The sequence below is a fragment of the Sminthopsis crassicaudata genome, chromosome 5 (assembly GCF_048593235.1).
Source record: "Sminthopsis crassicaudata isolate SCR6 chromosome 5, ASM4859323v1, whole genome shotgun sequence".
In the NCBI taxonomy this organism is placed as follows: Eukaryota; Metazoa; Chordata; class Mammalia; order Dasyuromorphia; family Dasyuridae; genus Sminthopsis; species Sminthopsis crassicaudata.
In genome coordinates, this window is record NC_133621.1 from 307,826,565 (window position 1) to 307,853,508 (window position 26,944).

At 37.8% G+C, this 26,944-nt stretch overlaps 1 long non-coding RNA gene across 3 annotated transcripts in view; it reads right to left on the reverse strand.

The window, feature by feature from the left end:
* The window catches only part of LOC141543207 (uncharacterized), a 48,299-nt gene that overhangs the window by 3,407 nt on the left and 17,948 nt on the right, over positions 1-26,944 (reverse strand). For 2 of the 3 annotated variants that reach the window (XR_012482377.1, XR_012482378.1), the window contains exons 2-3: positions 17,018-17,182; positions 10,656-10,930 (exon numbers count right to left, since the gene is read on the reverse strand). This is a non-coding gene — a long non-coding RNA (uncharacterized LOC141543207). Of the gene's footprint in view, positions 1-10,655; positions 10,931-17,017; positions 17,183-26,944 lie in introns of those variants that run through there. The other variant, XR_012482379.1, reaches the window with a different exon arrangement.

Below are 26,944 nucleotides of genomic sequence, written 5' to 3' on the forward strand. Positions count from 1 at the left end.
CTATTATGGAAATGTTTTACATAACTATATAGGTATACCTTATATTAAAATGCTTCCATTCTCAATGAAGGGGAAGCTTTAGGCAGAGAGAAAGGAGAGAATCTGAAGCTCAGATTAAAAAAAAATGAATGCTAAAAATGTTTGTATATGTGACAATTGAAAATTTTAATCCTACATTAAAAGAGATACTTAACCATACATAGTATGGCTGAGACTATGTCCCTAGTACCTTAGAAGTTACTAATAATGTTTTCCCAAATGGGTCTTTGCTTCCCTTAGGGAAGTGTATATGTCCTGGGCCTCTCTGTCCCTTGGAAAAGTCCATTACCTAACTCAGCCTCTTTGATGTCTTCTACCACAGTAGGAAATATTCGTCATCCCCCAGCAAAAAAAAAAAAATAAGAAGACCTTGTCCCAATTTGTCAATCCATGTGTGAACGTGGACTTTTGTAACATACATGCCAATTTGATTATATTGAACAGACATTTATTTGTTCTGCAGTATGTGCAACACAGAGGATTAGGTGACTTTGTTACTTTTTACTCCAGGGTTAAGTTTTATCAGCCCAGATTATTACCATATAAGTCTGTCTCCCACTTTAGATTTCCTTCAGTTATATCAGCAATCTAAAAAGAAAACCTTCTATTTGCATTCTGCATATTCTCACAAAGTAACTATTAGTTGGAATCTTTTTGAAATAGAAATGTATGGACACATTGAGTAGGATGTCTCTTCTACCTATTTAGCTATAGTTTTCTAATTAACATCTGTGCGGTTTTTTCCCTCACTGGAGTCACCAAAGTTAGAAAACAACAATCCTGTGCAAAGTAAAAGAAAAAAAAAAACACAACTAAACAGAACATGGCACTCCAAAATCCTCTCATAACTAGTAGAGGCAAAAGTTCCTTGAAAATATGGATAATAGAGAAGGAAAAAAAAACAAAAAACATGAGCTGATAGTTTTAGTATTCCCAAAGGAGTTCATCCTTTTTTTCTTCACCATGACACCCTGTAATGTGCTGTTGTCTCCAGAAGCTGCCAATCGCCCTCTGGGAGGAGATCTGCTGTGTCAACTCAAATCTCTGGGAGAGATTCTTCTTCCTTTAGAGAGCCCTTGTCTCCAGACAGTTGCTGCCAATTCTGGTTCAAAGTAGTGACTTCTTCTTCCTCTGGAGAGCAGCCTCAGGTCTAGCCCAGACAAGACTCTCTCTCCTCCAGATAGACACTCCAACTCTGACCTAGAGCAGAGACTCTTTTCTATCTCTCCAGTGCCGCCCTCTTTTATCCTCCCAGAGAATGGGAGTTGGATAACACAAGGGCTTCTGGGAAAAATTACTTCAACCAATGAACTTGCTCCTCCTAAACATGTAAGCTCCTCCCCAGGAATTCACAGAAGTAAAACTCCCAGTAAAGGCCAGAACTAGAGAATCATTAAGTACTGACTTAGCACTTAGTAACAACTTAATATCTCATCTCATTAGCACTTAGTAAGAACCTAATAACATTCAACATATATTACAGTTTGTAGCTTCAGTTTTCATTGATGGAAAATTTGCTGCCAATGTTTAAAGCTAATTTTTACTCAATTTTGAATGAAGAGTCTGTCACTAAATTGCTTAAGGACATGAAGTTTAAGTGATCTAATTTACACATCTCATTCTGACAGAGCTATATATTATCATCCTATCTTTGGGGATTATGCTAGTGATACTTTTCTCACTTGAGTACACAAAATGGTATAATTGCATTTAGCATTTAGGTACGTGTTCCTGTACCACATGGGTAGATGAACACATAGATATGTAGATAAATGCCCATGAGACAAATACTAGCCATTAGCAAGTTCACAAGAATATTTCTATGTCTTTGTTCTTGTGCTCTTTCCCCTCCCCCTTATTGTTAAGAATAATGGAATATAAAAGTAATTCAAGTCATCATTCACCAACTCAGCTCCCAAGGGATCTTTCTAATGCTGTGTGAAGAGACAATAATCATTACTCTCTGACAAGGAGTGCAGATGAAGAGCTTCATATGAACAGAAAGTGAGCTAGACATCCTTGACCTCTATTGCAAACCTTGTTTGTTCCTATACTCCAGCCTGTATCGTCCACTTTTAGTGTATACAGAGCACATGTTCTGATTCTCTGTCATGAAGTTACTTGACTCCCACCACTGAGGATTTTTCCTTAAAATCATCTCTAAGATTTTGTAATATATCTATAAAATTGTTTACCAGTCAATCCATGTGTGAACATGGAGTTTTATAATATACATTCCAATTTGATTTTACTGAACAGACGTTTATTTGTTCTCCAGTGTGTGCAAGGTAGAGTATTAGGGGCAAATAATTTGAAGTGATACATAGACAAAAAAAAGAGAGAGAGAATCCCTCACCTTTTTTTCTCAGCAGTATTTTATTTTTCCAATTACATGTAAAATAGTTTTCAGCATTCATTTTTATAAGATTATGAGCTCCAAATTTTTTTCTCCCTCTCTTCTTCTCCCCTCCTACAAAAATAAGATGCAATATGATATGCTATATATGTGCAATTACTTTAAATATATTTCCATATTAGTCATGATAGGAAAGAAAACTCAGAACAAAAGGGAAAACCCATGAGAAAAAAGCTCATCAAAATGTGAAAATAATATGCTTTGATCCACATTTAGTCTCCATAGTTCTCCCTGGTCTCTTGGAACTGTCATCACTGTATTGATGAAAAGAGCTAAATCTCTGGTAGTTGATCATCACATGATCTTGTTGCTATTGTAATGTTCTATAGATTGGGCTTACTTCACTCAATATCAATTCATCTCAGTTTTTCCAGGCTTTTTCTGAAATCAGCCTGCTCTTCATTTGTTATAGAACAAATCATATTGCATTGCATTCATATACTGTAATTTAAGGAATCCTTCATCTTAAAAAGCTTAAATTCCATTGGAGGAAGAGCAGGGATGACATATATACAAAAACCTATTAGAAAATATACACAAGGCAATTTAGAAGGGGAGAGATAGAAATTGGTGACCACAATGGGCAGGGCCTGCAGCACTTAATCCCATTACTTAACTTCTCTTGGAAAGGTCATATTTGAAAGAATGCAGATTTTTAAATGTAGAACTTTTGCCTTTTGAAGGACTGAATTTCTTCTTTCTATTTACCTCAAAACAGAGCTTTCTGCCTAGTTTTATCAGCCTAAATTATTAACAAGTAGTATTTCAGGGAGAGCACTAGACTAAGTGTCACCAAAGAGCTGAATTCAAATCAGTCTCTGACACTTATCAGCTGTGAGTCTGGGCAGTTCACTCACCTCCCTTAGAGATGGTCTATTTAAAATAGAGACAATTACACCTTTAGTATTTATCTTTTGGAGTGTTTTTAGGCTGAAGAGAGGCACTATATGGAAAGGTCTTTAAAAACACTGAAGTCAGCACTGTACATTGTATCCCAAAAGTCTTAGTGCAATTTTAATCTTCCATTAAAGCTTAAACCTTTACCAAGACTTTTGGATCACTCTATACAATCGTCTCATTTGGTCATTTCGTTTTTGGTAGATTTTGGAAAGAAACAATTCAGGTCCAGTCACTACCCTGCTATTGTTTATTATACTTAATGTTCTATTGATTACTGTACAGGTAGGTGAAATGGATTTAAACTTTTTAAAATAATTTTCTTAGAAACATATAGAATCCCTCTGTTTCATTGAATGACCATCTTCTTCCATGGAAAACGATGCTAAACTAGCTGGGTAGTTCATTCTTGGTTGCAGTCCTTGATCTTTTGCCTTACAGAATATCAGGTTCCAGGCCCTTCTATCTTTTAATGTGGAGGCAGCCAGATCTTGAGTGACCCTTATTGTGGCCCCTTGGTATTTAAATTGTTTTTTTTCTAGCTGATTGCAGGATTTTCTCCTTTGTGTGGTAATTCTGCAGTTTAGCCACAATATTCCGTGGTGTTCTTTTTTTAGGGTCTATTTCAGAAGGAATTCGATGAATTCTTTCCACATCTACTTTCCCTTCTGTTTCTATTATCTCTGGACAGTTCTCTTTGATAATTTCCTGTAAAATAGAATCTAGGCTCTTTTTTTGGTCATAGTTTTTTGGAAGTCCAATGATCCGCAGATTATCTCTCCTAGATCTATTTTCCAGGTCTATAGATTTTCCCAGTAAGTATTTAACGTTGTTCTCCAGCTTCTCATTTTTTTTGTTTTGTTTGACTGATTCTTGGGTTCTCTGTGAGTCATTCATTTCTATTTGTTCCATCATGACTTTTAAGGAGTTATTTTCTTCTTTCACAGTTTTTAGTTCTTTTTGTAAATGCCCAATTTCGTTTTTAAATGAATTATTTTGCTCTATTGAATTTTTTTCCATTTCCCTAATTTTTTTTTTTTTGAGAATTATTTTCTTTTTCCAATTCAGAAATTCTATTTTCTTGAGACTTTTTTTATCTTTTCCAATTCAGAAATCCTACTTTCCTGTGATTTTTTAACATTTTCTAATTCATAAATTTTGTTTCCCTGTATCTCCTGTGAATACTTTATTTTTTCCAACTCCAATTTCAGGACGTTGTTATTCTCTATCATAGCTTCCCTTTCCTTTCCCCATTTTTCTTCAAATTTTTCTTCAAACTCCCTTAATTTTTTAATAGTCTCTTCAAGGAGAGAGTTATGTGATGGGGGGCAGGAATCATTCCCCTTTAGGTTGTTATCTGCTGTCTCTCTGCTGTTAACTTCCTCGGGGTTGGATACCCGCTCTTTCTCTGTGTAGAAGGAATCTATGGTTTTTCTGGCTTTTTTGTTCATATTTTAAAAATCTTTTGGGGTCTGTCCCTGGGGTAGGAAATTATTTATTTATTTCTTTACCAGCTTCCTCCCAGACCTGGATGGATGCAGCGGCTCCTGCGCCTGAGCTAAGAGAGAGCTCTGGGAGAGAGTTCCCCACCCCCTCCCTGGAAGTGCCTCAGAGGTGACCAGCACTGCTGTGCCCCGAGGGCGCTGTGTTTTAGCGGCTTCCCTGAGGTTGAGACTGAATAGCAAAGGCAGCACAAAGCCCAGCCTATGCTTCCCGGTGGGGCGTGGATGTCTGCAGCAGTTGACGTGAAAAGCCCCTGCGCTCAAACTGGAAGTGTCTGCCAGAAACCGCGGTCCCTAGTTCAAAGGTTCCGCTTCTCTGGGACTTCCTGGAGCTGAGTTCCACTCCCTCCAGCTAAACTAGGCAGTGTGTGTTGCCTTGGGCCGTATCCACCCACTTGTCAATCTCTTAACTATTCTCAGGAGGTAGCTGAGGCCATGCCCCCTGATGCCAAGATCTGCTGAGTCACCCCCAGGATCCGGGGAAAATCTAATCTATCTGAATTTTTAAGGTATTTTAGCTTTCTCTTCTGAACTGCTATATAATAAGCAGAGAAGAGCTAACAGCCTCTGCCAAATTCCTTTATCTCAGTGGCTTCTCTGATCCCAGAGCCCTCCCCAGCACGATCGGCAGAGTATGCTAGCACCCAGCCGTCTGTGCTGGCCTGTCTTCTTCCTCCCCTGGGGACTGACCTTTTCTGTTGAAACTCCAGATTCTCTTCAGCTGGTAAGTCGTGCTTCCAGTCCTTGTGGTATCTATCAGGCCTGGGCTTATTCTGGGGCTTAATTTATCTAATTGGTTGTGAGGGAGTGAGGACGTTCACAGAGTCGTGTGTTTCTTCTCCGCCATCTTGGCTCCGCCCCCTTTTTAAAATAATTTAATGAGCACTGAAATGCTCACTAATGAATGAATAAAAATTGAATTAATGCAATTAATGAAAATTAAAAGCTCATTTTCTGATGCATCTCCAAAGGCATCTTTGGGATAATTTCAGTTAGAGACAGGCTAGCAGTTATGATATACACTGTGACTTCTTCCCAGGCTGTACTTTCTTCTCTTACGTCTCTATATTTGGGTGACATTTTCATTCCATGTTGTTTGGAGATTATAATTATTCAGTAAGGTGACAAATCTTAGATTCTTACGTTTTTTTGTTTGTTTGTTTTTTTGTTTGTTTTTTTCTGATTCAGTGTCTAGGCTGTTGTGGATAACATTTTGGTCTGCAGTGGTACAGACCCCAGTTGACTTCCTGAATTCTTAAGGGTTTGGGGGATCTGTATTTGCAGTGTACAGCTTTGTTATCTGGGAGATGATAAAGGACAGCAAGTTTCTGCTATAGATTTCTAGTCAGCTGATTCTGTCTTTCTACATACTTGGAAGGTATTATATTTTGCAGCCTGTGGCAATATTGTGCATAGTTCTAACCACTATGATGTAAATATGCATTTATCAATAAGTCTGGGATCCTTAAGGCTAAACTCTCTATAATTACTGGTGAAAATTAACTTATAAAGTCAAACCATTCTCCAATTGATAAATGGTCAAAGGATATGAACAGACAATACTCAGATGATGAAAGTGAAACTATATTCACTCATATGAAAGAGTGTTCCAAATCACTACTGATCAGAAATGCAAATTAAGACAACTCTGAGATACCACTACACACCTGTCAGATTGGCTAAGATGACAAGAACAAATAAAGATGAATGTTGGAGGGGATGTGGGAAAACTGGGACACTAATGCATTGTTGGTGGAGTTGGCCTGAAAGAATCCAGCCATTCTGGAGAGCAATTTGGAACTATGCCCAAAAAGTTATCAAACTGTCCATACCCTTTGATCCAACAGTGCTACTACTGGGCTTATATACCAAAGAAATACTAAAGAAGTGAAAGGGACCTGTATGTGCCAAAATGTTTGTGGCAGCCCTTTTTTTAGTGGCTAGAAACTGGAAAATGAATGGATGTGGATCAATTGGACAATGGTTGGGTAAATTATGGTATATGAAAGTTATGGAATATTATTGCTCTGTAAGAAATGACCAGCAGGATGAATACAGAGAGGTTTAGAGAGACTTACATGAACTGATGCTGAGTGAAATGAGCAGAATCAGGAGATCATTATACACTTCAACAACAATGCTGTATGAAGATGTATTCTGATGGAAGTGGATATCTTCAACATAAAGAAGATCTAACTCACTTCCAGTTGATCAATGATGGACAGAAACAACTACATCCAGAGAAGGAACACGGGAATTGAATGTAAACTGTTAGCATTACTGTCTTTCTACCCAGCTTATTTATACCTTCGGAATCCAATTCTTAACGTGCAACAAGAAAATTGTATTTATACACATATATTGTATCTAGGTTATACTGTAACACATGTAACATGTATGGGATCGCCTGTCATCTAGGGGAGGGAGTAGAGGGAGGGAGGGGAAAATTTGGAAAAATGAATGCAAGGGATAATGTTATAAAAAAATTACTCATACATATGTACTGTCAAAAAATATAACTATAAAATTAATAATAAAAAAAAGAAAAAAACAAAATTAACATCCTGAATTTCTAGCAAAGACCCTGTTTGGATTGCACCCATAGATCACCTTTTTTTTTTCCCTGAGGCTGGGGTTAAAGTGACTTGCTCACAGTTACACAGCTAGGAAGTGTTAAGTGTCTGAGACCAGATTTGAAGTCAGGTCCTCCTAAATTCAGGGCCGGTGCTCTATCCACTGAGCCACCTAGCTGCCCCCTATAGATCACCTTTCAAATCTAGTTACCTATTTCATAGACTTCATTCAAAGATAAGCCATATTAAGTTACATCTGTTGATTACATGGGTGGATACAAGCCCTGAGTAGTGAGGCTTCTCGGATCCAAAAGTATTTATGTAAAATTTTAATAAATATCACATGCTCTGAATACATCTAAGAATATTCTTCCTTCATTTTGATGAGGAAGTGCTTTTCTTCCAAAGCTGCCTTAGGGGTGATAAATCCTGAATGTAATTAACATTGGATGGATTTTTGTTTGGCTATCTTCCCAACTATTGTCCATTTTTACCATATCGAAAATATATATTCAAATTGGTATTTCATAGGTTTGATTTTCTCTAAATGTGGTTTTCTCATTTCAATTTTAGGATGCTAGTATATTATTCTAAACATAATCACGCTAAGCTTTATCTTTATTGGCCTCATACTTGCTTTATCCATCGCAGAAAAGACTAAGATTTCTGTAAGTATTTCACCTACTGGTTTAATTTGAGGTCTAGATTCAAACTCTAAGTTTTTATTATTTCTTTAGTATATATTAAGAATTTATCAACATTTCATCTTCAGTTAATCTTAAGCCCCTCTTACGTGCAAAATTAGAAAAATAAATCTAGGCAATGAGTAAGCAAATGGGGGATACAGTCAGCAAGTGACATGTTATTAGAAATGATAAACTGGCAGGAAGGGCATCTAATGCACTGAGCCCACAGTTTGGGAATATGGTTAGTCTGATGGGTGGCAAGTCATTATCTATGGATCTGTTCTTTATAGTCCCAGAAAATCATGCTAAGAGTGATTTTCTCAGCAGCATTTACAATCTCAGGACTAGGAGCTTCAGGGAAATAAGTATTTGATGCTACTAGATAGTTAGCCATGAAGCTAAGGCTACCAATATACTTACCTTTCACTTGTAATGTTATGGACTGAAAAGTCCCTCTAGGTGTCATATATTGTTCTATCTATCATTTGTACACTGCTTTGTGGAAAATTGTTTTCAACCCACAAAGGGGCCTATCCCATAACTACAATGGCTACATAGTATCCAATCAATTGGGGGATTAGTTATCTCCATCCTAACTTCCAAAATGCCAAGAAGTTTCATAGAAAATTTAGTGTTCTGTACCTGTCCCACAATTTAGGACAACTTCAAATAAAGCAAACCAAACTTACAAAGTCTATAAAATAGGTGAGGAGAATCATTGATCTGATGCTAGATGGAACTTGAGAGGTCATCTAGCATACCATTCTCATTTGACAGATGTGGAAACAGAGGCCAGAAAGAAGAGATTATTCCCAAAAGTAGGGGCTTTTAAATATATGTATATATACAAATACATAAAACAGAATTTATTTCATAGTTTCTGCAGCTTCTATAATGAATTAAAAAGAATGGGAAAAGAATCTATATCCAAAGCAAAATTTTAAATAATTATTTATAAAAATAAACAAATCTTAAAATGAATGCTGTTACACAAAAGGCATAGTGGGAGCCTATGTGTAATGAAAAATAAGAATTAAGTATCATCCTTTCTTTGGTTCTTAGAACCATGACAGAGGCATATAGAGAACATTTATTATTCTATTACATTCATTACTATTAGGAAAAGCAACAGACAACCTTTAGGCAGAAAAGATTAGACTATTTAGAAGAAAGATCACTAAAAACATCTAGAACAAGGAGACTGTTATGATGTAAAAGGGGTTTGGTAATTCCATGTTTTAAAAAGCCCTTGGATCGAAAGTCCCTTTATAATTCTGCTTATTTCATGAAAGTTTTAGAATTTCATGGAAGTGTTTCATTCATTAAGTTGGCCAAACAAAATAGTTTCATGCTATGGAAAGGAAATTCAATTCAGATAATTCTTACAAGGCAAATCTCTATATGAACCTGATAGGTATGAAGGCCCATCTATACAAAAAAGCACACACACAAGAATCAGGTGATATCTAGTATACCTTAAAGGTAAATGATTCTTGCATTTTGAATATCTTCCCCAGCTAGTAAATGCTGGATATAAAATGATAAAAGCATATATCCCCTGACCTAAATGAGCTTTAAATTTATAAGAGGAGACAACATCAATAGAAGTAATTAAAAACAAAATAAATATGGGGAATGTGGGAGGAGTGAAAACACAATAAGTTGGAGAATCAAAAGAGTCCTTACACAGATGGTGACTCAAGAAAGTTTTCAAGGAAATCAGGGACTCCTTGAAGTACAGATGATGAAAAACTACATTACAGAAATGAGTGTGCAAAGACAAAAAAATCAAACATGAGGAGCCCTAGTTAAGTGTTTGCAGGCAGGAGGAGCCACAAAATAGAAAGAATTCAAAAGTTAAAGGGATAAGAAAGATGTGACAAAAGATTATTCTTCATATCTGCCAATAAGAATCTGTTAATAACTTAGAAAGTCATTTATTTTCTCTACCTATTGCTTATATAAGGCTACAATTACTCCATCCCTTTAATACTGATAATTTATCAGGCAAGAACAAATCTTGAGCCACTAAGTGTGATTTCCCAAATAAATCTACTTTATCCTTTGGCTGAAAATGAAATTTGAAACTTTTGGAGTGTTAGAAAAATTTATGATATTCTATCTTCCATCAGCATCTTAGTGGTTTCCATACAACAGCAGATAGTAATGATATATTAGTAACCAAGAATAGACTGGTCACAGATTTAAAGGTCTACAAACAGCCCAAGATAAAATCAAATTAACTTAAAAAATAAAAACAAATACTTAATATTAAAAAAAAATACTTAATGAAAAAAACAAACAAAGAAACAAAAAAACTTTTGTATCTTGAGGATGCAAAAAAAGAACTTCCAGGGATGTAATCTCTTCACCAAATATACTCTCTATGTTTGAGGTCACAGTCCCCAGGAATCTGAATAGAGTAACAGGAAAGTACTACACAAAAAATATCTCACTATGCCATCTTGGAATATAGCCACCTTTCTAAATATTAATGAAGTCCACTAAATATCAACTGATAATCATGGTAGACAAGGTGGGGAGGTGAACATATTGATGAGGACACATAAATTACAACATTAGAAAAACAACCTTTCTAGCAGCAGCAGCAGCGACCAAGGCCAAACAAAGCCAGGCTACAGAATAGTTGATCTGAATCTCCTGAAGACTCACCAACTTTCCACTGCAGGGGATGAGGAAGAGGGGGAGGGTGCTAGGTTTGCCGACAATGACTATTTCTTAGTTGTGAATCAGTTCTAGCTTTCTTGGTGACAGACTTGGATGCTATTTAAGTCGAAGAATCTCTTCTTCCTGGGCCTGAAAAGGAGACCAAAGCATGGAGCTAAGTGTGAATGCACATAGATACAAATAAAAATGTGATCAAGACAATACAGAGAAAATTATAACATCACCCACCAAAAGTCTATTTATACATAGAAAGATAGGTGTTCAGATGGTAATCTCATTAGAATGCAACTTTAATGCCTGCCTTAGCTCCAAACATTAGCCCAGGAGCCCTGGGCTAGCTCTGTTCATTAAATCAAATTGCATATCTGAAAATATTTATAATCACTATTGAATGAGCTCTAAATCTCTCTCTCTCTCTCTCTCTCTCTCTCTCTCTCTCTCTCTCTCTCTCTCTCTCTCTCTCTCTCTCTCTCTCTCTCTCTCTCTCTCTCTCTCTCTCTCAACATAGCAAGTGTTGATTTACTATCAATCTCCATAGTTCTTTTTCTGGATGCAGATGGTGTTTTCTATCCAAGTTTATTGGGATTGCTTTGAATCATTGAATCACTGAGAAGAACCAAGTCTTTCATAGTTGATCATCACACAACCTTGCTGTTACTATGTACAATGTACTCCTGATACTGCTTGTGTTATTCAGCATTAGTTCCAGTAAATCTTTCCAGGCCTTTCTAAAATCAGCTTGTTAATAATTTTTAGGAGTTTACATTCTATCAAGGTCTATATTATAGTCTGTTCCGATCCTGCTGGTTCTTCCTATATCTCTCTTGCATGAAGTCACTCATCTAAATAACTTTTAAAGCATTCTCCAAACTCTTTTATATAAAAGTTCCTTTGGTCCACCGGAGGATGTTTTCATCCCAAGACAGAGGCCAGCTGCAAAAGTAGAGATTGGAAGCTCATGGAATTGTGGAGCTTCTGAGCACAAACAGAGACTCAGGAACTAGAGCGGGGCTCCTACAAATGTAGTAAGAACAGCAGTGACAAAGAAGGGAGAAGTAGCCCCAGTGAGAATGCAGGATCCTTTATGATCTAAGTCTCACACTTACAAAGGATGGAAGATCTTGGCTTTGTAAAAGATTCACTGAGAAACCTTTTCCTATGTAGTACTATATGTAGTTTTCTGACTTACCACAGGATATGAACTCAAGCTCTAGAGAATCTGCAAATTAAAAAAAAAAATGCATTTATTCATGCAGTTTGGGAGTCATTCAAACATGTAAAAAAGGCTACTCACTAACCTGAGATCTGGAAAACACTGTTCTTAGTACATACATATCTATTCTACCTTGAAAACGTAAAGGCAAATGCAAAAAAAGGGAGTTACTTTTTTAGAAGGAGAAAAAGCATTGGATTCCTTTATTTTATCAAAAACAAAACCAATCCCCAAGTCCTTTTAAAGTCAGTACTTAACCATATCCTTTGACTGGACAGCTATGAATTATCGAAAAAAGGCAACCCACTGGTCACTGTAAAATCCATGTTGATCTATTCCAGGGAAAAAGATAAGCTCTATATCTCAGAGAAAAACAGAGAGAGAGTGCAAAATAGCATTTCCCAACACTTATCCAGAAGCCTGAGAAAATATAATGGCCAGGTCCTGGGACATTGCTAGTCAGTGTGAGTGGTGATTAAAAGTTACTCTAAAGCATTTCTTTCCTTTGAATGAATGAGCCTCAGCTTTCTCCTTTATAAAAAGTATAAGTGAGACTTGGTGATTGTTAAGGTTTTCAGGTATGTAATTTCACATATAATATCTTCATTGTAGTCATTTGGAGGGCATTCTTCTAGTAAAGGGACAGCTGAATATTTGAACCTATGTAATGTGACAAAAAGGAGATTAGAAAGGAGGATGAGAGAGTTAAAGAACAAGCAAAACTATTTGATATTGGGGAAATTATTTCCTCTTCAAATATCATATCATCTACAAAATAGAGCAAGGAAAATAGAATTCAATGAGTTGAAGTATCCTAAATAATTTGTAAACACAAAGTGCCATATGAACATAAACAATTATGAAGCAGATAAAAAAGACAAGTAAAAAGCAAATAAATTTCAAATAATACCAGCCCTAATTTTTTTTACTAAAATCATGGTATTCAGTTGTGCTTATGAAGGCCTCAATTTTAAGTAATTTTAACACATTTGCTTTCATAGACATAGACAACACAACTGACAATGGAGCATACATTCTTATATTTTTCCACATAGTAGTTATGAGTTGGTTCTAAGTTCTCTACTATTAGTACTTGAACTGGATTTTCTAATACTTAAAAAAAAAAAAAAAAAAAAAAAAAAGTTTGTCTAGTCAAACCATGTGACAGTGTCAGCTGATTCTTTTAAAAGTTTATCTAAGGTAATCCCAATAGACTTTGAACAGAAAATGCCATCTACACTCAGAAAAAGAACTAAGGAAACTGAAAGTAAATCAACACATGCTATGTTTACTTCTTTTCTGATTTTTTTCTCATGTTTTTTTTCCCTTTTGCTCTGATTTTTCTTTCTCAACATGATTCATAAAGCAATGTATATCAAAATAAATAAATTTACAAGAAAAAAATGAAAGGTTTAGAAAGAAAAACTGAAAATATTAATTTATGACCAAAATGATAGCACACCAGGGAATTAATCCTCTCATGCATAAACTTTTATACAACATGGGTCAATTTCAGGTCTTACATCAGGGAGTTTTGTTACTAGACTACTAGAAGATCTTATTATAATAGAATTTTATAACAAGGGCCTGATGGTAGGTAAAATGGGATTTACTGGCACAAATATTATGGTTTACATTTTTTGCTGACCTCAAATGTGTCTAAGGAATATTGACACTGTAAAAGATGTGTGCAGGAACACACATGGTGGCTAGAAAATCAAACTGGACAAAAATTGATGAAAATAATTCATCGTAATTGATATTTGACTTTAGGAGGAATATTTAATTTGATTTTCTGGGAAAACAAAGTACTACTATAGTTTTATAAAGAACAAGTCAGGTAAAGCTGATCTCATTTTATTTTTGTATAGGAAAATGTATTTTGACCATCAGGAAAATAATGTCTACAAAATCCAGATTTTACCATACATCTTACAAATTATTATTGTGAGAGGGGAATGGAGATATATATATATATAGATTTATATAGGGAATATAACCTGAGTTGAGAGAAATGTTTCACAATTCATTGGGATATCAAATAATTATAATTTGAGGGACAGAGATAATCCTAAGCAGAAAATAAATGTGATGCAAAAGAAACGAGAAACTTTGAAACAAGAAGAAATAAGGACTCTTTTTCTGGCTATTATAAAGACTAAATAAGAATCAGATCCAATTCTTATTGCCATATGTTGCTGCTGAAAGAATCATAGCCTTAACTTTACAAAACTTTATCAGTAAAACAATGCCTCTGCTTTTCACTATGCTGTCCAGATTTGCTTCCTTCCAAGGAAAAGAATCTTTTAATTTCATGGCTGCAGTGGCTATCTGCAGTGATGTTTGAACTCAAAAATATAAAATCCAAAATTGCTTCCATGGCTTCCATTTCCTCTATTTGTCAGTAGGCAATGGGATTTCTTCCCAAGATCTTAATGTTTTTATGTTAAGCTTCAAGCCAGATTTCATATTCTTCTCGTTTACCTAAATCAAGAAGCTTCGTGATTTCTCTTCACTTTCTGCCAACAGATTGTATGATCTGAAGTTGTTATTTCTTCCAACAACTTTAATTCCAGCTTTTGATTTATCCAGTCTGCATTTTCAGGATACACTATGCATTTAAGTTAAATGAATATGGTGATAATATTCAGCCTCCTTTTCCCATCTTAAACCAATCAATTGTTCTAACTGTTGCTTCTAGTCCTACATACAGGTTCCTCAGAAGACTAGTAAGATCATTTGATAGTACCATCTCTTGGAAGGACTTGCCACTTTTTGTTGTAATCCACATAGTCAAAGGCTTTAATGTGGTAATCAATGAAGATAAAGTCAATCTTCTGCCCCTTCAAAACTTGCTTTTGTGGTAATTCTCGGTTTGCATATTGCAGAAGCCTAGGGGGCAGAATCCTCAGCATGATCTTGCTGGGGTGTGAAATAAGTGGAATTGTTCAGTAATGTGAACATTCCTTGCCATTGACTTTCTTTAGGATTGGGATGTAAACTGATGTTTTCCAATCCAGTGTTCACTGTTGTGTTTTCCAAATTTGCTGCCATGTCGAATATAGAAACTTGAACATCATCATCTTTTAGATTAGTTATAAGTAACTCATCTGGAATTCCATCTCCTTTGCTAGCCTTATTGTTAGCATTGCTTCACTTGACTTCATGGCTGGCTATAGATTTTTATTCATTATCCAGTTTTTATTTCAGATTATAATATATTTTCTGGGTAAATTATTCTTAATTGTAAACCTTTTTTGTTTTAGATTTTAGAATATCTCATTCCTTAGAAAGACTGTCTGATGAAAAACCATGATTAACTCAGTTTTTCTCAGAAGCACAATGATCCAAGAAAAGGTCATAGGACTTACAAAAAGGAAAATGCTACACATAGCCAGATAAAGAATTGAGTTGTGTTTTTTTTCCTTTTGATCTATTTTTTCTTTCACAATAATGATTACTATGAAAATATGTTTTACATAATAGCATATGTATAAACTATATCATACTGCCTAACAGCTTTGGAAGAAGGGAGAGGAGGTAAGAAAATTTAGAAAAACGAATGCTAAATTTTTTCTTAATGTGAAAGTGGGAAAAATACTATTTAAAAAGAATCTCATTTCATATCATTCACTGTTTTAAGTCGATAGTACAATCCTAATTGCTGTTCCTCATTATTTGATTTGCTTCTCATTTGCTGTTAGTATTATTTTTCTTTACTCTCAAATCTGTATTTTGTCAATGCTGTTACTGTGAGTTTATATTTTGAGACTTTTTTTTTTAAAAGAAAATGATTGGTGGATTCTTATTTTTATGCCTCTCTTAAACTAATTGTTCTGGACAATTTTACTTAATGATTTGTTGAAATGATATCCAGGACGGCCATCAGGGAATGCCTGAAAAATATTATGACAAATGAATGTAGTCAATCCATCAATTAACAAGTATTTATAGGTAGCCGTCTCGGTCTGACCCAGTCTCCTTCAGCTGTCTGACAGTCTGACAGTCTCCACCAGCCTCAGTCTGAATCTAACTTTGTCCCCAGTTCTATAAGCCTTTAAATACCCTATTACAATTACATCATTACAGTATACTGACTATAAGCCAATCTAGAATGATTACATCATTATATCAAACTACAGTGATTCTATCTATATCATAGTAGATATATATGAACTAGAGAACCACTATCTCATCAATTCCATGTTTCAAGTATACTCCAGAATTCTGGCCCTCTACAACATTGTGTTGACACAATTTCCCCTAGTATTTTTAGAACATTTCTTTTTATTTTAGAGTCAACCAAAAAGGGGCTATGTTTCAATTCTATATTAGTCCCAAGAAGAAGAAAAAAAATTGTGGCCAAAGAATAAAGACAAGGGGAAGCTAGGTGGTGCAGTATAGAGCATGGGCCCTGGAGTCAGGAGGACCTGAGTTCAACTTTGGCCTCAGACACTTAATACTTTGTAGCTGTGTGACCCTGGGCAAATCACAACTCCCATTGTCTCACAAAACAAGCAAGAATAAAAAAATTGAGACATGAAAATGCCAGGAGATGTTTCCAGGATAGGTCTCCCCAGACTTCAAAGATTTCTAAGAATCAATACCCACATCTTGGAATTCATATGAAGATATTAATGTAAGGAAATCAAATAAGTATCACTAGATATTTAAGAAATCCAGGGAAAGGAAATGGAGACTTTAGGGGAACAAATAGTGTTTCTGCCATTGCTCCTGATTGAAAGTGTTTTAGAAAAGAAAGACAAAGAAAATAACTTAATAAGATAGTTTAGATAAATGGAAATGTTTAACATGCAAACTCTTGGCAAAGGATAGAGTCTAAAAAGGAAATCTATTTGAAGATTTGCATATCTGGTCAACCAAGATTTAAATTTAAAAGTAGAGGTAAAGGAGAAAACAATCTACTGGAACTATAGCTAATATAGTCTACCATGTAATTTGCCATGCAAAACAATATAAGATACATTTTAATATAATCTTACCTTACATTGTATCGATCTCATTCTTACAGATTTCACATCCACAGATTAGTAAATTAGCCAAAGGCCTGTATCTACATGTTGTATATAGCACAGTGAATCATCTTACTTCATTTCTGATGTTGCCATACCATATATTTCTTTTTTTATCCCTGTATTTAATTTTTCCTGCAAGAAAAAAAGAAAAGTGATACATTCGCAATTATAATAGTATTAAATTGAAGTTAAAGAAAAGGTATAAAAATGTCAAGATATTCCTTTCCCTAAATCCTCATTCCATTACTTAGTTTTAGTGTACAAATCAGAAATCTTGTAAAGCAGTGCCTTAAATTTATTTTTATTCATTTTAACTTTTGATGAAAAGTACAAGTGCTGAAATGTTTAAAGAGCCACCCAAAAAATAAACAAAAGTAAAAATTATTGTGATTATATAAGTCTTCATGAAAATTTTATGTTTTACACAAAAATTATTTTATTTTACTCTTTTATAACTTCCATAGCAATCTCAGAATTTCTTCTTTCCTACACTCAGTCAATATTCTGATCTATATCATACAAATTTCTGTTCTCACAATGCAATTCTCTATTAGGATTAAAACAATTCTTATTCAGAATCCTACTGCATCACATATTGATTCTAAAATAATCATACATATCACAGTACTTAGAAATGAGAACATAGAAATTACCAGAAACAAACAAACAAAAAAAACAAATCCCAAACACAAAATCAAAAGTATTCTTTCTCTAGACTTTTTCATACTCGTCTAGTTATTACATTTATTTTTGTACATGTTTAATTTCTTCCATTAAATTAGAGGAATTTTAAGGACAATGAATATAATATTTTTTCAGCTCTGGATTCCCAGAAATTAGTAGAATATTTCACACAGAATGAGTTTTCAATAAATATTAATGTTATATATAACAAGAAGTATATAAAAATAAGTATGCATACCAAATATTTACTAATAATAAATCATAAATAAATCATGTTTACTATGAGTACTTAACAGTTTCCCCCATTTCTGAAGTTTACAGGATCAAAATTTTGTCTACCAATTCATATCATGGTAGCTGTTGAATACTAGGTCACCCTTCTTTCTTTCTCAAGAAGTACAGCACTTGACTCATTATCTTCGTCAAAAATTCTTATCCTAATATTATTGCTCTGTAAGAAATGACCAGCAGGATGAATCAAGAGAGGCTTGGAGAGGCTTACATGAACTAAAGTTAAGTGAAATGAGCAAAACCAGGAGATCATTATACACTTCAACAACAATACTATAGGAGGGTCAATTTTTTTTTACATTCTTTTTTTTTTAATTTTATAATTATAACTTTTTTTTTTTTACTATGAGGGTTAATTCTGGTGGAAGTGGCTATCTGCAACAATGAGAGAATCCAAATCAGTTCCAATTGATCAGTGATGAACAGAACCAGCTACACCCAATGAAAGAACATTAGGAAATAAGTGTGGACCACAACATAGCATTTGTATTCTTTCTGTTGTTGTTTGATTGCATTTTTGTGTTTCTTCCCAGATTATTTTTACCTTTCTAAATGTGATTTTTCTTATGCAAGAAAACTGTATAAATATGTATGCATATATTGTATTTAACATATTCTTTAACATGTTTAACATATACAGCACTACCTGCCATCTAGGGGAGGGAGTTGAGGGAAGGAGGAGAAAAGTTGGAATAGAAGTGTTTGCAAGGGTCTATGTTGAAAAATTTCCCAGGCATATGTTTTCTCAATAAAAAACTATACTAATAAAAAATAATAAAATAAAAATTTTATCCTAGTTAGAGATCATTCAACATTCATAATAACGCTTTCTTAAATCGCAAAACCCTAATTCTTTAGCTTTCTTTTCTAAAGTTAAAAATATTTTCATTATGAACATAACAAAAATAAATAAGATTTTCCAAATACAGAGAATAGAAAAAAAGACTTAATGAAACTTTAAGTCTCTGCAATGTATAGATTGCTTTTCTTTCTTCCTTCCTTCTTTCCTTCCTTCCTTTCTCCCTCCTTCTCTCTCTCTCTCTCTCTCTCTCTCTCTCTCTCTCTCTCTCTCTCTCTCTCCCCTCCTTTCTTCCTTCCTTCCTTCCTTCATTTCCTCCTTCCTTCCTTCCTTCCTTCCTTCCTTCCTTCCTTCCTTCCTTCCTTCCTTCCTTCCTTCCTTCCTTCCTTCCTTCCTTCCTTCCTTCCTTCTTTTCTTTCCTTTCCTTCCTTTCTTTTTCCTTTTTCTTTTTCTTTTCTTTTTCTTTCTTTTTTTTTATTGCTAAGACAGTTGGGATTAAGTGACTTGCCTAAGGTCACACAGCTAGGAAGAGTTAAGGTCTTCCTGATTTCATGGCAGGTGCTCTATCCACTGTGCCACCTAGCTGCCCTGATTGCTTTTCTTTTTAAAAATAACAAATTTAATATGAAACGTTCAAAGTTGCTTTGCTTCCATGTAGTTATTGCTGGCTTTTATACTCTATTTTCTTTTATACATTAAAAAACTTTCAAAAAAATTTTCTTTGGAGAAAGCAAAAAAATAAAAAATTAATGAACTGGTTATATAATCAAAAATAAACATGAAAATCAAGAAATAAACCCCAAGTGAGACAGGAGAAAAAAATAATCTCTCAATGTGGATAAATTAGAAAATACAAAGACATGGGCAGCTTTGTGGGTTAGTAGATGATTGCTAGGTCCTGAGTCAGGAAAATCTGAATCCAAATATAGCCAGGAACACTGGCTATGTGTGCCCCTAGGCAAGTCACCTAAACAGTCTGCTTCCCTTTCTCTAGCTGTTAAATAAGGTTCATAATTACACCATCTTCCTACTTGTCTTGAGAAGGTCAAATGGGAAAGTGTAAAGCACTTAGCACAATACCTTGTAGGCAGTAGGTCCTAAATCAATACTTGTTTCCGTCCTTCCCTAAAATGATAAATAATATCAAAGGTCTTCTTTGTAAAGACTTAAATGAATAGACCTTTAGAATATAAGACATTTTAAAGAGAAAAAAAATCGATTTCTACTTCTAGTTCTAATCTTGCTCCAATTTCTTAGCGGGGTGACTCTAGGCAAGTCATTCTTTCAACCATCCTTTCCTTACCTGCAAAAATTAACAGGGATGGAGTATCACTAGATTTCTGGAAGGATGTAACAAATTAATTTACAACAAGTGTTTTGTAAACCTTTGGGGTTCATATGAATGTTAGTCATTATTATTTTATAGTTTTCTCCTTTCAATATTTTCTTCTGAAATAACGAAGGAACTATCCATTCAAAATTATATGATAACAAAACTAAAGATTCAAACAAATTGAACATAACTTACAAAAAGAATAAATTTTACATATGTAATTTAGATATTCTCTTTTTGTCTCAGAATTATATATTGTATAACTGTAGAATTTCCCTCGAGATTCTGGGAGTTTTGTTCTTATAAATGAATGTTGTTATTATTTGACTTAGTTTCATGAGTTATGCCCCTGTAGTTTCATTAGATAAAGAGTTCTTTTGTCAGTTAACTTATATGGAATCTATTTATATTACCTTGTTGTATCTTCAAAGCATATATAATTTTATAGTATTTAATTTAAAATGGTTTTCTTAATCAATTTCTTTAAGTGTTTAATATACCTTGTGTAAAGTCTGGCCTAGCTCCCCGGAGGCCTCAGGATCAGCCAGAGTCAGGATCAGTTAAAGTCCTTGGTCTTTAGTGGGGGGGAAGTGAAGCAAAAAGACAAACTGCCATGAGGATCCTAGATTCTCGATTTCAAAGTCACCAACTTCCTTCCTCCTAGTCAGGCAGCAAAGTGAGTCTCTGGCTTGTCCCTCTAATCCTTGCCTACAATTATCTTGCCATCATCCTCTTGAGGCAGAGTGACTCTGACCTCTCTCCCTCAGCCCTCCAATCCTTGTCTACCATTATCTCACCACCACACATCCAGCAAGCACCTATGGTGAGGAAAAGCATCACATCACCATCTCATCCAAATATATGTCTATAGCACTATTATCTCACATCAAATGGGTAATTAGCCTTAAGTGCTCTGCTGTCTGATTCAAGTACACCTTTTCACAGTTTCACCCCTCTACACCTAATGGACATCATGATGGTAGAGAAGAGGAAACCAAGCAGAGCAGTTACTGGCAAATGAAGAGAGGAAAGGAATTTGGAGCCCTCTAAAGAGGCAGGCTCTTGGAAGAGATTTTTGCTCTTCCAATCAGAAGTATTGAAATGAGCCCATCAAGATAAAACTGGTAACTCTGATTGTTTTAATTGAATTGGAATATTTCAGCACAGACAACATTCATGCAGGTAGCGTAAGAAGAGAAGTGCTTGAATGAGAGAAAACAATGAGTCAATTTCTATGATAAAGGCTTCGTACCAAAGATATGACATATATACTCATATATGTTTTGTCACTTATATGTATGGTTATCAATATTCACTCACATATAGGTTTATAGATTTATCTACATATAAATATAGGATTGATGACCATGCCCACTAAATAATTAGCCAAAAATATGAGCAAAGGGTTCTCCAAAGAACAGCAAAGAATTCATCATCATGTGAAAAAAAATTTCAAATCACAAATAAAAGACAAAATGAAGTTTTGCAAGAAAAAAGAAGGAAAAGGAAGGAGGAGGAGGAGATAGAGGGGGAAAGGAAATAGGAGAATGAGAAGGAAGAAAAAGTGCAAGAAGAAGAAAGAAGAGGAGGAGGAGAAAGAAGAGAAGTAAAAGGGGAAGAGCAGGAAGAGCGAAAGAAGAAGACAAAGAATAAAGTGTAGAGGGAGAGGAAAAGGAGAAGAAGGATAAAGAGGAAAAGAAGGAGGAGGAGGAGGAAATGGAGGAAGAGGGGGAGAAGAAGGAGAGGAAGAGGAAGAAGAAGGAAGAAAAGGAGAACAAGAAGCAGGAGATGAAGAGGAAGGAGGAGGAGGAAGAAGTAGACGAGGAGGAGGAAAAGAAGGAATAGAAGGAGAAGGAAGCGGAGAAGAAGGAAGAAGGAGAAGGAGGAAGAGGAGAAGAAGAAGAAGAAGGAGAAGGAGGAGATTGAAGAAGAGAAGAAAAAAAGAAGAATTGCATTAAGAAGAAAAAGGAGAAGGAGAAAAAAAGTAGAAGGAGTGGATGCAGAATGAGAAGGAGAAATAGGAGAAAGAGAAGAAGAATGTCAGGAAGAAGTAAAAGAAAAAGAATTGGAAGAAGGAGAAGGAAGAGCAGGAGGAAGGAGAGGAGAAGGTGAAAGAAGAGAAGGAGAGGAATGACAGGAAAAAGAATTGCAAGAAAAAGGAGAAGGAGAAAGACAAAGAAAAGGGAGGAGGAGAAGAGATGTAGAAGGAGCAGAATTTTATCTGTTTCTATTCTTACAAGATGATACATGTAACTTACAATAACATGCTCATTATTATGGCAGAAAAAAGTAATACACAGAGAGAGAGAGAGACAGAGAGAGAGACACAGAGAGAGAAAGAGACAGAGAGAGAGAGAGAGAGAGAGAGAGAGAGAGAGAGAGAGAGAGAGAGAGAGAGAGAGAGATGACACAGTGTGAATTGATTATGAGAGGATGAAATCTAAAATATAAAATACAATTGAGAAGTGGTTGAGGAAAGGACTGGAAGAAAGGGAAAGGGAGAGGTGGAATGGAGTAAATTATCTGCCACAAAAGACACAAGAAAAAGCCTCTACAATGTAGGGAAAGAGGAGAGGGGAATAGGAGTAGGGAACTTTAGTCTCATCAAAATTGGCTCAAAAGAGGAGAAGAAAGAGGCAGAGGAAAAGGAAGAGGATGAGGAGCAAAGAAGGAGATGAAGAATAAAGAGGAGGAGGATAAAAAGGAGGAGGAAAAGGGGGAGGAGGAAGTAGAAAAAGAGGAGAAGAAGGAAGAGAGGAACAGAAAGAAGAAGTGGAATAAGAAGCAGAAAAGGAAGAGAAAGGAGGAGGAAGAGGAAAGGAACAAGGAATAGGAGGAGGAGGAAGAGAAAGAGGAGAAGGAGAAGAAAGAGAAGGAACAAGGAAAAGGAGGAGGAGGAGAAAGAAGGAGAAGAAGAAGAGAAAGAGGAAGAAGGAGAAGAAGGAAGAGGAAGTGGAGGAGAAGGAGGAGGAACAAGAGAAGAAAAAGAAAAAGAAGAACTGCAAGAAGAATTGGAGGAAGGAGGAGAAAGAGAAACAAGTAGAAAGAGAAGGAGATGCAGGAGGAGGAGGAGGAGAAGGTGAAAGAATAGAAGGAGAAATAGAAGTAGAAAGAATAGAAGGAGACATAAGAGAAGGGAAGAAGAACTTCAAAAAGAAGAAAAAAGAAAAAGAATTACAAGAAGAAGGAGAAGGAGAAAGAAGAGAAGAAGAATTGCAAGAAGAATTGCAAGAAAAATAAGGAGAAAGAGAAGGAAAAAGAAGGAGGAGGAGGAGGAGATGGAGAAGGAAGAAAACAGAAATCATGAGGGACTTAACAAGGGTTATCTGTTTGCATTCCTACAAGATGGTACTTGTAACTTATAATAACGTGCTCATTATTATGGCAGTTAAAATTATATATATATATATATACATGTATATACGTATATATATATGAGAGAGGGGGGGGAGATGGCAATGTGTGGATTGAATATGAGAGGATAAAATCTAAAATCCAGGGGTGATTGAGGAAAGAAGTGGGAGAAAGGGAAAGGGAGAGGTGGAAAGGAGTAGATTATCTGCCATAAAGATACAAGAAAAAGCTGCTCCAATGTAGAGAAAGAGGAGAGGGGAGAAGCGTCAAAATTGACTCAAAAGGAAATAACTTACATCAATATGGCTACACAATTCTATCAGCAAGCAGGAAGAGACAAAGATATGAGAAGGGGAGTGTGATAAAAGAGAGGGCATATTAGGTAGCAAAACACTTTTGAGAGGGACAGGATGAAGGGAAAGACAACAGAATAAACGGAGAGGTATAGAGTTAGCAAGAGTAATTATGAAAAGAATTGTGAAGCAAGTTTCTCGGATGAAAGCTTTACTTGGCAAATGAATAGGGAAGTGAGTCAAACTTGTTTAAAAAAAATGAGAGAGCCATTCCCCAATTAACTCATGGTGAAAAGACATGATCTATGCTCAAAGGGTCATAAGATCCTTTGACCTATAGAAATATTATTAGCAGCTCTTTCTTCAGGACAAAAAGTTAGAAATCGAGGGGATGATTTTTCATTGGGGAAAGACTGAATAAATTGTGGTATAGGATTATGAAGGAATATTCTTATTCTACAAGAGAAGAGAAAAATGCGGAAAGTCCTCCCTGAGTTCCAGCCCTGGGAAAGGTACTGTGTACCTAGTTAGAGCAAATTTCAAAGCTGTGGGATGATCAGTTGTGAAACACTTTGCTGTTCTCAGCAACAAAGTTATCCCAGACCGGTCTGAAGGACTGAAGACAAATGCTCTCTGTCCTAAGAGAAACTCCGATTGGGTCTGAACGCAGACTGAAGACTTTTTCTTAAACTTCCTTTTTTCCTTGAGTGGATTGGGGTGGGGGGTGGGGAAGAGAAACACGCGACATTTATACCATCTTTGGCAGCATCAATATTACCGAAATGTGTTGCATCAATTCCCAGCAGCCTTCTAAAAAAAGGGTGGAGATGGGGAGAATGGGAGAGAATCTAGAAGTCAAAGTTTTAAAAATAAATGTAAAACATTGTTTTACACATATCGAAGTAAATAAGAATATTGCCCGCCCCTTCCCCAAAAGGCAAACATTTGTGGAGTTTCTCTCCCTCCCTTCCTCTCCTTCCCACCCCAGCCCACCCCCCCCCCAAGACAAGAAATTCTATACAGAACACACATGTCCATTCATGTATGTCCATACATCTACAGTCCTACAAACATATTCATATCGCAGGGACTTGGCTTGGATGATCCTTAAAATGGAGCCTTAATGGTCCCCCTGCCCTGGATCGCTCCAACTGGGAGGGGACAAAGGACTGGCCCATCCTTTCAGAATGAATCCATCCTGCTGCCCCCTACAGGTGGTATGACCCTTCTCTGAAGATGTGGATTCCCTGACATCGCAGGTGCCTCATGGGAGTATCTATAAGGAGCTGGTGAGCCACTGAGGCTCACTCATTCTTGCTGGAGCTCTCCTGGTGGCGGCAGCAGCAGGAGCAGTAGAGGCAGCAGCAGCCAGAGCAGCAGCAGCAGCAAGAGCAGCAGCAGCAGCAGCAGCAAGAGCAGCAGCAGCAGCAGCCAGAGCAGCAGCAGCAGCCAGAGCAGCAGCAGCAGCAAGAGCAGCAGCAGCAGCAGCAGCAAGAGCAGCAGCAGCAGCAGCCAGAGCAGCAGCAGCAGCCAGAGCAGCAGCAGCAGCCAGAGCAGCGGCAGCAAGAGCAGCGGCAGCAAGAGCAGCGGCAGCAGCAGCGATTAGGAGATGAAGGCCAGACAGTCTCACTTGAAGATGTTTCCGGGGGGCACCCGCAAGGGCCCCGAAAAAAAGGACGGCGAAAACAGCGTCCAGAAGCAGGCAGAGGGCGGGAGCCGTGGCCAAGGCCAGGCGAGACAGGCAGCCAGGGCTGGGACAGTCCGGGAGTCGGAGCAGTCAGAGCTCAGGACACCCGGTTCCTGGTCCGAGTCCGCGAGGGAGTCGGAGTCGGAGTCGGAGTCAGAGTCGGGGACCCGGACCAGGTTGGAGTCCGGGTCGGCGAGGGAGTCCGAGTCCCGGGCCGAAACAGACTCTGGGTCCCAGTCGGAATCCGAAGTAGAATCAGGGGGAAGAAATGAACCCCGGGAGAAAGAGGAGAACGGAAAGGAAAACGAAAAAGAAGAAGAGGAGGAGGAGGAGGAGGAGGCAGAAGACGAGGAGGAGGCAGAAGACGAGGAGGAGGCAGAAGACGAGGAGGAGGCAGAAGACGAGGAGGAGGCAGAAGACGAGGAGGAGGCAGAAGACGAGGAAGAGGAAGAGCGGCCCAGGAAGAAGCCCAGACACCAGGGCTTCATTTTAGATGAGGCTGAGGAGGACGATGACGAAGGAGAAGAGGAGGAGGAGGAAGCCGAGTGGGAGGTGGGCGCGGAGGACCTCGCGGCCAGAGCGGGGCTCCCCGGCCCCGGCAGCCCTGAAGCCACCCCCCAGGAGGACTGCTCCGGGGCGCGGCGCCTCCAGAACGCCTGGAGGGCTGAGCGGGAGGAGGAGCTGGCCCAGTATTTCCTGCAGAAATACGCCAGGCCTGCGTGCAGGGAGGCCGGGCGCGGAGCCCCGCGGCAGCCGCCCGACCCCATCTGCCAGCAGCGGCTGCTCCCGGGCCTGCGGGACCCCAGGCTGTGGATGGTCAAGTGCAAGTCCGGGCAGGAAAAGGCCGCGGCCCTGACGCTCCTGCGCAAGTTCGCGGCCTCCCGCGGCAGCGCCAGCCCCCTGCAGATCCAGTCCGTGGTGGCTCCCCACTACCTCAAGGGCTACGTCTATGTGGAGGCCCACAAGCTCGGCCACGTACTGGACGCCATCCGGGGCGTGGCCAGCCTGCGCCAGGGCTTCCCGGCCCCGAAGCCGGTGCCCCTGGAGGAGATGCCCGACGTGCTGAGGGTGCTGCGCCGCCAGGCCCCCAGCCTGCAGCCCGGGAGCTGGGTGCGCGTCAGGGCGGGCCTCTACAAGGATGACCTCGCTCAGGTGACCCGCTCCGAGCCCGGCAACGCCTCGGTCTTCCTCAAGATGATCCCTCGCCTCGACTACAGCCTGCTCCCGGCCCGCGGGGCCCCGACCCCCGGCTCGGGCAAGAGGAAGAGGCGCCCCAGGCCGCCCCCGAAGCTCCTGGACGCCCAGAAGATCCGAGCCCTGGGAGGAAAGCTGGGCAGGGACGGAGACTTCCTCCTCTTCCGGGGGGACCGCTACAGCCCCGAGGGCTTCCTCTTCAAGACCTTCCCCCCTTCGGCCCTGGTGTGGGAGGGCGTCAGGCCGGCGCTGTCCGAGC